The sequence below is a fragment of the Nannospalax galili genome, unplaced genomic scaffold (assembly GCF_000622305.1).
Source record: "Nannospalax galili isolate Female #2095 unplaced genomic scaffold, S.galili_v1.0 scaffold233, whole genome shotgun sequence".
In the NCBI taxonomy this organism is placed as follows: Eukaryota; Metazoa; Chordata; class Mammalia; order Rodentia; family Spalacidae; genus Nannospalax; species Nannospalax galili.
Window position 1 is genome coordinate 372,818 of NW_008333818.1, and position 14,359 is coordinate 387,176.

General features: G+C 38.4%; 1 pseudogene; it reads right to left on the reverse strand.

Moving 5' to 3' along the window:
• Nucleotides 1-13,990: 13,990 nt before the first annotated feature.
• LOC103730422 lies at nucleotides 13,991-14,227 on the reverse strand (annotated as a pseudogene).
• Between the last annotated feature and the right edge of the window lie 132 nt (nucleotides 14,228-14,359).

Here is a 14,359-nt window from a genome sequence, read left to right on the forward strand (position 1 = left end):
GTCCCGTTTTACAGAAGCTCAACACTTACCTTTTAAAGAGAAGACTAGTTGCTTTCCCCCGCCACTCTCCAGGCATAATGAGAAAGCATTTAGCCCTAGAGCTGCTAGAAATCTATCTGAAAAACAGTGTGTACTCGGGAGACAGAATAAAAATAGTTTTAGAAACTATGTCTTCAGCCCAACGCCTGAGTCCCTAACACCAGTTTTTCAGAGGTGCAGTGCAGATATCTACTTTCTATTGAGCAAGATAAGGCTTGCCCATATTTATTGTTGGGAAATATGCAAATATTTATATTGCTTCTAACTCTACTCTAGATCTATTTGTATGGCTGACTTGGTTACAGATAATTCTCTTTTGGGGACTTGAAATCTCCCCAGAAAATCCTATTTTGAAGTGAAACATTCTTACTTTGCCTTCCAGATTGTCCTCTCAATTTTCTAAAGCCTGCAGACCATAAATATAGAACTGGCGGATGTAGCTTGATTTTCATACAGCAGACTGAGTGTCGGTGCCAATGCTGTGCTGAAATGTAAGGGTGTTATTGGAAGTGCTGACTATATTTAAAAGACTGGTGGGTTACTCGAACCTGGAATGTCTAACCACTTTTAAAAATGGTTGAAATCACATTCTGTTAACCCCCAAAGGTAACCCAGAGCCTGTCTGTCTGTGGATATCAGAAGCTACAGGACCTTCACTTGGGCCAGGCAACTAACACAGCTCTAATGAACTCCGCTGAAGAATGCTGCTCTTACCCTGACTTAACCTGCAGGCCCAGAAGCTGTCGCAGTGCACCCCTAATGTCTCTCCCAGTACTTCTACATGACCATCCCTGAAGTACAGAGAAGTCATACGATGACTCTAAGCCTGCTTGTGAGATAGAGACAGTCTTCAGTGATCAAGGTAGTGTGCCCCATTCATACCTTGATTCACTCAGAGAAATAAAGGATGCATTCTGGGTCCACTGTGGTAGCTGAAAGACACTGCCCATTCTCATAGATGTCAGGTACCAACTTCAGGCCTGCCTTCATTCTAGCAGACACTCATTAACACCGGGGTCTCAGTTCTTATTTCTTCTGAATTCTATGTGAAGGATAACGACCATTTTTGTTTATTGTGCCTACCTCTGACGTAGACAAATGGAGTCCTTGTCTCTGACCTCACTGAATGGGGTCCTTGCCTCTAAGGTAAATTAATAGGGTCCTTGTCTTAGACTTAGATGTTTGAGTCCCTACCTCTGACCTAGATGTGTGGGGTCCCTGCCTCAACCTAGATGTCTAGAGCCCTTGTCTCTGACCTTGCTGAATGGGACCCTTGCCTCTAAGGTATGTGAATAGGGTCCTTGCCTCAGACCTAGATGTGTGGGGTCCTTGCCTCTGATCTAGTTGTGTAGTATCCCTCTGACTTAGATGTATGGAGTCCCTGCTCAGATTCAGACAATGAACTATCTTCTCCAGGGCCCTACTCCCTCTTCTTGCTGAATTAGTTTTGAATACATAAGAAGTTCTAGTGGGATGGGACAGGGCAGGAGCATATGTAGTGTTCCAGAGTGGAGGTGAGGAGAGAGGTCAGCAATCAACAAACTGTATCAATAAATACCATTATAGAAAGCCATAATTTCTGTGAAAAATAAAACAGGAAAGGATGGATGGATAAATAGATAGGTTATACATAGATCCGGATGGGATAGGCATATAGACATCTATAAATGCATATATATATACATATACATATACATATACATATACACACACACTTATCACCAAAGGCAGCACATTAGGGCTTGTTGATGAGTTTCATGCAAGATGAAATGGGGGCATGGCCATCTGGCACAAAGCTGAGTTCTGAAGCCCGGATAACTAGATGACAGTGACACATTTTCTAGGGGAAGAAAATTACAGAAGGAATGCATTGTGGGTAGTTTTTTGTGAAGAACTTGGTTTTCAGATATTTAAATTGGGGGCTGCTATTAGATACAGAAGTAGAGATATTCAGTAGGAATTAATTAAAATATCAAAAAGAAGAGAATTTGAGCAAAGTTTGATGATTTACATATGTGAAAATATTATAGTGAAAAAACATTATTTTATACAGTAATTATTTAGAGATGATTTGTCATTTCTGGCTAAATGAAATAATATATGCAAAAATACATGGGAAAGTGATTATGTACACTTAATAAAGCATATTTAAATAAAAATATCTCTAGTTCATTGAGCTCAAGAGAGGTCAAGGCTGGAGATAACAACTTGAAAGTCTGAATCTAAGTAGATTATCTTTAAAGCCAAAGGACCAGAAATGAGGTCAGAGCATGGGTTTCTTCAACACTTCACAAGGAGAGAGAGAGAGAGAGAGAGAGAGAGAGAGAGAGAGAGAGATCACAGTCATCCAATCCTTTCTGAAGATACATATTCTCAGTGACACAGAACATATTAACTAACAATGGTAAGCAAACTTACTGATGGTTTTCAATTGGAGATATCCCACTGGAGCATCCATACAGGTATCTTTATAATCTAGATTATTCTATTATCAGAGACTAACCAATTTTCTTCTTTTGTCAAGTACCCAGCTCTTAGTTTTATATATAATTTTATCAGCTATTTTCTAGGTTATTATTTTATGCTTGCACATTTTTAGTTTTGCCTTAGATTAATACTTTGTTCTGTTCCAGAGCTTATAGTATATTAGTTTTTCATTAATGACTCTTTTTTCCTTCTTATTAAAGACCTTTAAATGAGTACATTTTCTTCTAAATACTGTTTTGGCCACATCCCCATCACATTTTGATATTCAGAGCTGTGTTTATTATTACTTTAAAATAGATTTTTACTGCATTCTTAATTTCTTTCCCAAGCCAATTTTTACTTCTAAAAAAGTATTTTAATATCTCAGGAAATTAAGCAATTTGTTAATATTTTCATTATTCATGTCTTCTTTAAATGTGTTATGGTTAAAGCATGTGTTGTGCAGAATTCCTGCTACAAGGAGGTTGGTGATTGATATTTTAAAAATACTTTCATGACCTGTGTAGGATTTTCTTTGGGTGACAGTTATATTCAGATATATTTCCATTTTTCTCAGTTAACTTCACAGTTTATTAAAGTTGCTTGAGTAATTGAATTGCCTAAGTCTTTGGAATTTGCATTGATTAGTTTTCATCATCTTAATACTGTCAGTCCTTGGTTTTTCCACTCTTAAGACTCACCTTTCCTTTGGGGCTACTCATAATCAAGAAGAATGATATCAAGGGTCTTACTACAGTATGAGTTTGTGATGGATTCTGCTGCTCCTAATTTACTGTAGTGGGTGGATAAGACTTCACAGTTATTGTTTTCTTATCATGTCTTACAGGATGTTACTACTAGTAGTTTATAAAAATACCTATATAGATACCTTTGCTTCCCCCCCTCATTTCTGCTTCCATTTCCACTTGTAACTTATCTATGGATGGATCCCACCTCAACCTATACCATCACTACTCACCGAGGAGCCTGATTCTGCTTGCTGATCCCTTAGCAGCTGGATGAAGTGATGAGTTACCTACAATTATCCATCTCCACTTACTACTTGACATTTGTGTCTCCCGTAATTAATCTCTATGGTTTGCGATATTCTCAAAATATTGAATTCTACCAGATCAAAAGGAAGAGGGAAGTGTAAGTTTGACACTGGAATATGGAGTCATTATATTGTTAAGCCAAATTTTGACTTGCTTCTGATTCGTAGAGTGAAAAATATTGACATTCTGGCATTCATGCTGTAATAACTTTTCTCATGTCTGTGACCAAAGACCTGACAAGAAATAACTCGTTTTGGGCTCACGGTTTGAGGGGACTAACGTATCATGAAAACAAGTGATTCCATGGCAGCAGGACCACATGGCAGGTTCTTGTTACCATGCAGCAGCAATCAGGAAGCAGAGACAAAGTGGGGCCAGAAGTGGACTTGGGCTATAATCCACGTAGTCCACCACCCTGTAACCCACATCCTTCAACTAAAGATTCCACAACCCCCATAAACAGTTCTACCAGCTGGCGACAAAGAGCCCAAATGCATGAGCCCATGGGGGAACATCTCACATTCACATGATAATATTCCACCCTGCCCATCATGGGCTTAAGACCATTTCATAACACATAGTGCACTCAGTCCAACTCCAAAATTCCCATAGTCTTACAGTTTCAACCTTGCTCAACAAATTCCAAAGCCCAGAATCTCTTCAGAGACTGTGAGCTCCTATAAAAAAATTTTAAAACATTACAGACTTCTAATACACAATGGCTTAGATTAAATGTCACAAGTCCAAAAGGAAAGAAGTAAAGGGTAGAGAAAACCAGAACCCAAAGGGCAATCACCAAGCCCTACAGCTCCATACACAGCATCTAGGTATAATGGTAGTGTCATTTGGGCTCAGATTGAGCCTTTAGCTTTATCACCTACGGCATAGGTAACCCTCTTAACGGGCACTTGATGCCTGCAGTTTTTCTGGTAGACGTCTCATGTACCTGGCAGCTCAGGTATACAGGGGTCTCCATTACAACTTAGGCTTCACTTTCACAGCTTCTCACAACAGCCTCCCAGAATCCAACCCTGTCACATACTTCCTGACCTCAGTGGCTTTCTGGAACCTTGACACATGCCTCCATAATATTGTAACTGTTGAATTTTGCCTGCCTGCAAAACCAGCACTGTGTGGATGTTGCCACGTTCTGCTGCCAGCTCAGGATGCAACCTTTGCTCCTTGGACCACAGCTGCAGCAGCCTCTGAGCATCTTGAAGGTTGAACCTAGGAAGATGCTTCCCTAAGCTGCCCTGCTCTAGCAGGATCCACTGAGAACTCCTTTTTCAAGAACTGTCTTTTCAGACGAAAATTTTTCATACAAGTTGGCATTGTTACAACCTTGGTTCTCGGTAGAGTTTTGCCTCCAAGGAATCTTTCCTGTTGTCATGGCACAAAGTTCCTAGTTTCTCTTTAATAACGTTCATCTTTTTACAATTTCAGCTATCTTGTTCACACCAGTATCAGAGCAGTTTTTGCCAGTTTCAGTTTCTCTCCTCACCAAACAGCACATTTTCACATCTTTCTTATCTACTTTTTGCTTTGAATGCTTATCATACGCCTCACTAAAACAGCCATCAGAAACAGTGCTACAACCTATACAATACACTCTTGAAATTTCTTCTGCCAAATAAATTAGTTCATTGCTTTTGAATTTGGCCGCATCCAATTCAGGACATAAGCAGATTATACTCAGATTCTTTTGCAGAATATAACATAAATGAGGTTTAGCCTAATTCCAGATAAATCTTTGCTCCTGTTTAAAACCTCATGATTCCAGCCTTTCCTGTCTGCATCTCTATCAGCATTCTGGTTCCTCCCTCCCACCAGAATTACCCATTAACTGTGATAGTCTGAAACTCCAAATTCTTCCACATTCCTCTCACGAACCAGTTCCAAAAGCTTAACAGTCATATGAACAGGTTTATCACAGCAGCACCTACACTCCAGTATCAATTCCCTATATCAGTTACTTATCTCATTGCTTTGACTCAATGTTCAGAAGACAGAGGCAAGAGAATAGCCACAAGTTTCAGGCTAGCCAGATCTACATAGTGAGTTCCAGAGCAGTCAAAGATACATAATAGACCTTGTCCCCAAAACAAACAAGAAATAAAAAAAAAAAAAAAACTACTACAAAAAGCAAAATAAAGAAGGACTTATTTTGGCCCACGGTTTAAGAGGATACAGTCCATCATGCCACTGGAGCCATGGCAGCAGACCACTGGCTCCCTGGTGGCAGGAGTATGTGGTAGCAGTCAGGAAGCAACAGCAGTCAGGAAGCACAAAGAGACTCAGGCTAGAAACAGGCTTGGGCTATACTCACAAGGCCCAAACTCCCACAACCTACTTTTATCTAGACTTCACCTCATAAAGGCCCCACAATCTTATAAAACAGCACCACCACCTGGAGACCAAAAGTTCACATTTCACATTTAGGCTATTAACACATGCATTCAAATACTGTGCAGTTCAGATCTTTCTCTACAAATTTAGTATCTCATTATTTGCATTAGTCCAGGATCTCAGAGGAGTAGATGTCAAAACCAGATTAATCATGCAAACACTTATTAGAGAAAATGCCTATGATGAACTGTGGCAAGGGAACCAGAGAGTACCGAGAAAGTCATGAAATCACAACACAAGCTTGTAAGGGGTAGAGGGAGAGAAGTTAAGTGGAAGATCTTGTGAGTGTTGCATGGTCTGTGGAAGTTTAAGAGGCTTACAGGGAACTATCCAACTGAAATTTCAGTCATAACTCTTGTCTAGAAATGCATTGTGGGTTAAACCCATGTGAACAGCATGGAGGTGGCTTAGCTTTCATCAGTGATGGAGTAAAACCAGCTGCAACACGCCTCAGTTTATGTACTTGGAGGTCTGCAAGGAGCGTTTTAATGGTCATCATATTTTCTCCACTGAGAACAAGTTTTTATTAATATTTTAATATTGCATCCAATTGAGTATAGTTATTGTTTTCATTGTGTTTTTTTTATTCATTTTTTAATTTTCTAGAAATGCATTGTGGGTTAAACCCATGTGAACAGCATGGAGGTGGCTTAGCTTTCATCAGTGATGGAGTAAAACCAGCTGGAACACGCCTCAATTAGTTTATGTACTTGGAGGTCTGCAAGGAGCGTTTTAATGGTCATCATATTTTCTCCACTGAGAACAAGTTTTTATCAATATTTTAATATTGCATCCAATTGAGTATAGTTTTAAGTGTTTTCATTGTGTTTTTTATCATATTATGTTAAGTCATCTTTATTGTGCTTAAAAATTTAGATGTTGACTTCTACTATTTTGAATGTCATGTATTCTTTTGCTATGATTTTGTAGTCTATTTGCACATCTATTATTTGCTCATCTATTATTAAGTCTTTATTGATTGTTTTTTGTTTTAAATACAAAATGAGATTAGTTTTGATGGGTGATTTATTTTGAGACAGTCTCTTACTAAGTTGCCTAGGCTGACTTTGAACTCACTCCGTAGCCCAGGTAAGTCTTGAACCTGTGATTTTCCTGTCTTATTCTCCTGAGTATCTGGGATTACAGGACTGAACACTAGGCCCAATTTCTGAATTTTGGGGGTGGTTTTTTTTTGAGAAATGATTATTAAGGCTGAAATAAATAGACTGTAGTTACTTTTTTCTTTTCCACTTGTTATTTTGTTTTTCTAGTTGGTATTCTTTTTTATACAAAGAACATGTTTTCCTAAAATGGGTTCAAGATAACTCTATTTAATTCAGTTCTATAAGGTAAATTAATGTAATTTATGTTTATAACTAAAACAGGCATAGAAAATTTAGATTTTTCTCTTCTGAAGTTTTGTAGTAATTGTTTCATGTCTAAATGTGTCATTTCCTTGTCTAGTCTCAGACATGGTATTGACTCATCATGACATTGATTATATCAGTCAATTAGCTGCCTGAATTCTCAGTATCATCTTCTCGAGATAATTCTCTTTACACAGTAAACAGCTAAAACTGTACCTTTAAATGTTATTTAGAAATGAGATATCTGGTCCTCAAATTATTCTGCATCTTTAGGGGAAGAAGGTTTATTTACCTATTATTTATTTTGTCTTTTTGAAACACTGATTCACTGTGTCTGTAGCTGCCCTGGAGCTCAGTCTTCCTACCTCACCTCCTGAGGGCTAGGATCACATCACTATGCCCAGCAAGGTTTTCTCTAAGAACTTACATTTCCTAGTTCAAATATTTTGCTTTTTACTTTTTATTTCTTTTTATATTTCAGAATTCTATGATCTAGGTTCTAAAAGTCATAGCAGTCCTAATCTCTGAGCATGTCAGTTCATATTTAGGTTCATACGTTATTCCATTGCCATTGGAGAAAGTGGAAGAAAACAGGCGTGCTCGCTGGCTCATAGCTTTCTTATCACTAGCTGGCATATTTCTGGTTCAGAATGACAGCTGCACAACCAATGCTAATGTAGTCAGAAAGAGAATTGTTTTGTCATGTAACCACAGACAGGGCAGGGGAGCAGGGGTGCAGATGGGCCAATCCCTCTACATCTCCTCACAGTTTCTTTCAAACATTGGCTCTCTAGCCTTGTGCCATCTTGCTTCCTCCGTGTAGGCAGAAAGCTCTAAGGATGGACACATGCATCTTTCCAACAGAGAAATGACTTTCCTTTCCCTCCAGGTCCAGTTTGAAAAAAATGTGATAAAGAGCTGTGATTGGTATTATTTGGAAGCCAAATCATCATTTATGTTGGGGATAAGATGGCACTCACGTGACTGGCCCAGTTCCCATTAAGCTTATCATTTGGGAGGACAGTCTTTGAAAGACAGTTGCACATCTTGAGACAAGTGTTGGCAGAGAAAGTGAAAGAGGCATTTCACAAGGGAAGGAAGTGCTTCCCAAGGGGAAACAATAATTCTAGGCAGGACAGTCCCTCGTCATCATAATTTTTGCTCAATCGATGCCACATATTCAGGAATTCCTTTTAACCTTAAGACAAATTTTTATATACCATTCAGTTATGGTTTGCTCTACCAATTAACTTCTCATGATTCAATATATTTTCTTTGCATGGTAATTATTTGGTATTATATTTAAGAACTTGATACAAAGTTTCCCCACTTCAAAGAAATGTTTCTGTTTTACAACATTTTATCTTTTTTAAAAAATTTGCACCCAAAGCATTATGTTTCGTTATGCTATTTTCAAACATAGTCTGTTTTAATTGATCTTCTCCCTCTCCTCTTCTTCCCAATTACACTAAAATAAAACTAAATTGTGAAATTTTAGGAAAAATGGATGGATCTGGAAATTATTAAGTGAGATAACCCCAACTCAGAAAGATAAATACCATGTTCTCTCTCATATGCAGATACTAACTTTGAATGTTTGTACATGTGTATATGTGTAAGATTATAGATCACAAAAATAGAAAGGGGACTATGAGAGAAGAAAAGAGATGCTGAGGGGGCAGGGCAGGGATAAGAGAGCACTGTGACATCAGAGTAGGAAAGAGGCTACTAAGAGTTGAAATGAAGTTTTTTTTCCACATTGAAAATATTTTTAAGGGCTAGAGAGATGGTTCAGCAGTTAAGAGCACTGACTGTTCTTGCAGAGGACCCAGGTTCAGTTCCTAACACCACATATGGCGAATAACCATCTGTAACTCCAGTTCCAGGGGATCCGACACCTCTTCCAGCCTCAATGAGCATTATGCACATGTGATGTACTTAACTACATGCAAGCAAAACATACATACATATAAAATAAAAATAAATTAAAATATATATTTTGAAGCTCAAATATTATTATTCTGTATAATATAAAGTAACACAAAAATGTCTACTCTACTGTCTATTTTTTCAAATCCTCAATCAACTGCTAGACTTGAAACTTTTCTAATTCTCTTTCTAGTCACATCTTAGACACACACTTTATTAAAAATGTATGTGACTGTATGATGTTCTACAGCTTTTCTTTGTTGTATCCAATTTTATATATCAGTATACGTGTAGTATCTCCCCATTCTACTTAATGACTATATAGTATTCTACTGTGTGAATACACCAAAATTTGATTCAGTGGTCTCTTTGTATTGTACCTAAACGTTGTTTCTAGGTTCCTTATTTAAAAGCAAAGTGTCTGTGTTTCCAACAAGAGAGTGCATATCCTTGTATATTTCACTCTGTTCCCTTGTGTAAGTATATCTGGAAGAACAATTCCTAGAAATGGATAGCTGGGCCAAAGAGTATGCCAACAATATTCTTAATTACCTTGCTGTGATTAATCATTACATTACCATCTTTTTGAGTCTGTCTAGGATTAATGACTGTTGTAATTTCTCTCATTTTTTTGCTAAAAGATATGCTCATTTCTTTACATTTTGCTTGTGATTTCTGGATTCTTTCCACTGCAGAAAAGTTAGAAGTTGTTTCTGAGCTTCTATGTATTATGAGATTGTTTTCTTGTACAAAAAAAAAAACCCACACCAGCTTTTGCTTCATTTTTTGCATATCTGCTGTCAATTTTCAATGTTGATGTTTTCATTTGTTGAACCTTTGTGTTGATATTTCATTTTGTTAAAGAAAGAAAATCTGACATTTTTGGTGAGGTATTTAGTTAAGCGTTTTAAAAATAGACTCTAAATCATCACCCGTCTGAAATGTATCACTGTGTTCTCCAGCCTAAGGTTTTTTTGTATTTTTAATACAACTTTTCCTTCCGCTCCTCTCTTTGCCCTCCTTTCCCTTCTCTTTCTCTTCCTTCCTCTTCAGTCTCAACATCCCACCCAGCATACCTGAATAACTTCCTGGTCCCTCAAGACCAACATTAGGCTGTCACTTTCAAAACAGGATAGCTGAAAGAAGTTTTGCTCCTGCGCTAAATAAGAAAAATGCCTAAAGATCTCGAAACCGCTTTGCAAAGGTTATTTCGCCCCAACCTGACTCTTAATGTGAACTATTATGCTACTGTTCACTTTGAGAAAGTCCTGGCCACGCCTGCCAATTTCTATGAGCACATTATTTATCAAACCTGATTATAAACATCTCAGATAGATAAACATATAAGTAGATTAAAGAAAGTCAGCAGAAATCCTGTGAGTGAAGAAAGTCCCTTTACATGGTTCTTCTGATTTCTATTTTCTCTTCTTGCAGGTTTATTTTGCTATGTTTTGATTTGTATCTGTGTTCAAGAAAGTGTAGTTTAATGTTATACATGCTTATATAGTATATGTGCTATGCAGACTATATATGTATGTGCACTGTTTCTACATATGTGTTTGTTAATTATGATACCAATACATGTAAAATCATATGGCATCTTAAATACAGACATTTTAAAGTATCTGAATATCTAAGAAAGACATAACCAGGCTCACATATTAAAACACCAAAGCATAGCATTGTAAGATGGTTGGTTACTCCCATTACGATTGTATTGAAGGTACGCTTTACAAGATGACATCCACACCTAACTCTTATCAGGGTCAAGAACCTGTGGCCGGCAGATCACAGGACATAGAGGAAAATTCACTATTATTTTTCTGCTAAACGATATAGCATTAAATGGACTCATTAGTTATTGTTATACCCATGTATTAGTGCATCCCCTCAACTCTCACCAGAGAAACTTCTTGCAGCAGACAGCAATTAACACAGAGACCCACAACCAGCCAACATGCAGAGAACAAGAGAGTGTAGTTTCTCAGTCCTAAGTAGGACACCTATCACACACCCTTTCTCCCCAAGGCTCAGAAACCATTGCTGAAGAGGGGTCAGAAAGACTGTAAGAACCAGAGGTGGTGAATGAATACGAGGAACCATGTTGTCTGGACGCAAGGGAGTTGCACATGTGGACCCACAGCATTTGTGCCAGTACGCAAAAGACCTGTGCAAATCCAAGCCAGACAAAAACCCAGCATGAATGGGGGGAGGTGGGCAAGAAGCCCCAGCCATAGTTGAGTGTCTATTGGCAACTGATAACTACTGGGAGAGGGAGAGTCGGTTTTCTTCAAGGGTGTGATGCCTGGTAGGTTGACCAGACTCCAAGGGATGGACCCACAGCCAAGAGCATTTGGGGAACACAAATTAGAATTGATAGGTCTTAAGAACCAAAATAATAATAAAGAACATGAAGTCAGGGGGTGGGTGTACGTAAGATAGGAGTGGAGGGGAGGGGTCTGAATATGATCAAAATGCATAGAAAAAAACCCTTTCAAATCATTTTTCTTCCAATTTGTCCACTATTATGTGATTCTCCTTCTCCAGTGTTACCAATTTGTAAATTGCATAGCCTTTAAAGAGATAATTTAGGCACATATAGCCACATTCACACAAAAATATTTTTCCTTTCCAAATAAATGGTAGTGTATTAAATATATAGTCTATACAGCACAGACTGACCTCAAACTCCCAAACTTTCTGCTTCATCTTCCTAAATGCTAGGGTCATATACATGCATCACCATAGTGACCTTTCTTTTCTATTTATTAATGGTTCCAGATTATTCTTCCACATGAATATGCCTTTATTTTACTGTTCTCTACCCATAAGTATTTGTTTTCAAGTTTTGCTTGTATAAACAATCATTTATTTAATAATCAAATACATATTATTTTTCAATACCTACAGGTTTTAGGAGATGGATCAAGACACCAAAAGGTAGTGATTTTGACAGGGATTCTGAAATGATCCTGCATGTAGCCTATTAAATTTTGGATGGCTTGCTTTCCCTCAGTGTAGTGTAGGATTTGCTGGACACTGCAATATGTGAAAGGGACAGCACAGTGCAGCTTGAATGCTCACTATTCTCCTTCTGAGTGACAAGAAGATATTCATGCGTATTTTTAACTTTTGCCCATTTTTCCACTTAGTTGTCTGTAGGTTTTCCTATTACCTACAGCAGGCAAATCAATCTTTTGTGATTTGGGTTGCAAATATATTTCTCAGTTCATTTGTATATTCACTTTGTTTGAAGTGATATGAACCACAGTGACTAAAAAGTTCTGCGGTTTGTTGTCTTTGTTGTTGTTGACTTTTAGATAGGGTCTCCCTGTGGCCCCAGCAGGCCTGGAACCCACTATGTGGACCAGGTTGGCCTCAATCACACAAAGACCCACCTGCCTCTGCCTCCCAAGTGCTTAGATTAAAAGTGTGTGCCACCATATCTGGCTCAAAAAAATTCTTAAGGTTCCCCTGCCTCAGGACCAGGTACATTCTCTCTGATCCAAGGCTCACACTACTCTGCTTAGAAAGTTAGATCCTTTCCAAGCTGTCCCCACCCCTGCCTTGGGCCTAGGCCCCCTCCTGCTCAACCTGCCTATAAAACCTCTGAACTGAACTAGCCTGACAAATATACCTCTTACCACTCATCAAAAAAGTTTCTTTTTACAGCAGATGGAGACAATTGCAGAGTTCCACAACTGGTCACAGAGAATAAGTGTCTACGAGATGCACACCCTCCCTAAGTGACACGTCTTCAAGGAACCTCTACACCTAAGGCTTAGGGAACATAGCAGCGCGGGGGGCAGAGAGAACACTAATGCATCTCTCAACCTCTCAACTCTCACCAATAAAACTTCCTCATGCAACAGAGGGTAATTAACACAGAGGGCAACAACTGGCCAAAGTGTGGAGAATAAGGCACTGCAGAGTGCATGTCCCTGCATAGAACTTCTGTATTAAACCTCACCCACCCAAGGTCCAGGGACCATTGTGGAAGAGGGGACAGAAAGACTGTAAGAGCCGGGGATATTGGATGAGCACAAGGAAACAGTTTTCCAGTGACTGGGAACTTGCTCATGTGAACTCACAGCAATGGTGACAGCATGCATAAGGCCCATGCAGACTCAAACCAGACAAAACCAGCATAGAAGCAGGGAAAGGGGTAAGACTTCCCAACCTTAGCTGAAGTACTATTGGCAATTGATTGCTGTTGGGTGAGGGAGAGTTGGTTTTCTTTAAGGGAGTGATGCTAGATAGTTTGACCAGGTTCCAGTATGGGGCCTCTGGGTCACAAACTTGACTTGATAAGCTTTAAAATATATGGCAGAATGTATGAAATGCATTTGTGGGGTGGGGGGAGGATGGGAAGTGCAAATAGGGAAGGCAGTCTAAATATGATCAAGATGTGTTGTAGGAAATACATAAAAATTCAATTTAAAACACTTAAAAATTCATAATAAGATTAGAATTTTCAACCTTTGCTTTTATGGCTTTGGGGTTTTATTCATACTTTGAAATATGACTATACATCTTATCCATTCCTACATGCATTATTTTATTTGATTTAGAAAATGAGCTGTATTTTAACTCATGGGCATTGCCAGTTTAGGAACAAGATTTCTACTTTTTTTTTCCCATGAAGTGAAACTGATTTTACTTGTCATAACAGGTACCTGCACATCTCCACCTTGCAAATGTAACACTTCAAGCTGTAGTCAGGGTCAGTTATTTCTTTTTTACTTTCACAACTTTTATGCTGCCGCCAGAAATCTCAGCATTTGCTTTGAATTCTGTCTTCCCTGCATCTCTTACTGCTTCTGGGCCAATCTGGGAGAACCAGACTTAGCTGAGTTCAATCTGTCACCAGTGTGCCACCACAATGTCTGAAGAGCAGGGTCTTGTATGTCTTGTCTTAAATTTATCATTATTTACATTGAAATGCTTGACACACTTGAAATTCATTCTGGTGGAATAAATGCAGTAATGAATTTAAGATATTGTTTCTAGATGATTACCTAGTTTGACTATGTATTGAATAAGCCATTTTTTACTGATAGTCCTCAGGTGCTTTTATTACAGAGAATATATATATAT